This window comes from Aplysia californica, unplaced genomic scaffold (genome assembly GCF_000002075.1).
Source record: "Aplysia californica isolate F4 #8 unplaced genomic scaffold, AplCal3.0 scaffold00895, whole genome shotgun sequence".
NCBI lineage: Eukaryota > Metazoa > Mollusca > Gastropoda > Aplysiida > Aplysiidae > Aplysia > Aplysia californica.
In genome coordinates, this window is record NW_004798165.1 from 222,557 (window position 1) to 223,468 (window position 912).

At 47.9% G+C, this 912-nt stretch overlaps 1 protein-coding gene across 1 annotated transcript in view; it reads right to left on the bottom strand.

The window, feature by feature from the left end:
• LOC101857151 overlaps window positions 1–912 on the bottom strand; it is a 10,753-nt gene that overhangs the window by 912 nt on the left and 8,929 nt on the right. The gene's annotated exons all lie outside the window — the stretch shown is intronic.

Here is a 912-nt window from a genome sequence, read left to right on the forward strand (position 1 = left end):
AGTATTTCAGTCGCTCTTTGAGTTGCCAGTTTCCGGCTCTGTCTTCTTTCGACATGTTTAGACTGTAGACGTTCGCGTAGTGGTTTTCGAATATGTCCTCCTTATGCTTGCTTGATGTCACCGATCGCCCACTGTTGTTGTTGTTGGTGGTGGTGGTGATGTTCTTGTTAGTTGTGATCATGTTGTTGTTGGTTGTGATTATGTTGTTGTTATTGGTGGTGGTGGTGGTGGTGGTGATGATGGTGGTGGTGTTACTGTTGTTATTGTGTGTGTGTGTGTGTGTGTGGTAGCCTATCGATTCGAAATGTTTGGAGTCCCGAAGAGTGTGCTCTTCATCAGGGCCACCGCCTCTCTTGGGAAGCGGGTGAGGCAGTCCAACCTCCCTGAATCCTCCCCCAAAGAGATGCCACCTCCGGACCTCCGTGGCGGGTCATCTCTGCAGCCTGTGCTCCGAATCTTGGGGCTCCTCGCTGCACAATGGACAGATTCGGTCCGATGTTTTGTCTATTCTATTTTTGTAGGCCCGCAGCCCATGGAAGTTACCAGTCACGATTTTTGCCAGTATTGACTGGTTGCTGCGGGACTTAATTTGAGCCTCCCATTTAAAGGAAATTGTAAGGAAATTGTCATGTATATTAAAATTATTTCCTTCGTCCGTGTGTGGGATATCGGAGGGTCTTTTGTAATCAGTTTTATCTGGGCGCACGCACTTTTATGTTGTACAATTTGGCAGCCTGGGCTCGGCAACATTGTTGCTTGTTTGGCATTAATGTCTCCGAGATTGTTGCCGAGGATCTCGCAATGGCCAGGGCTCCACTGAATCGTGGGCTGTTGTGGTTGTTGTTGTTGTTGTTGGTGGTGGTGGTGGTGACGTTGTTGTTGTTGTTGTTGTTGTTGTTGTTGTTGTTGTTG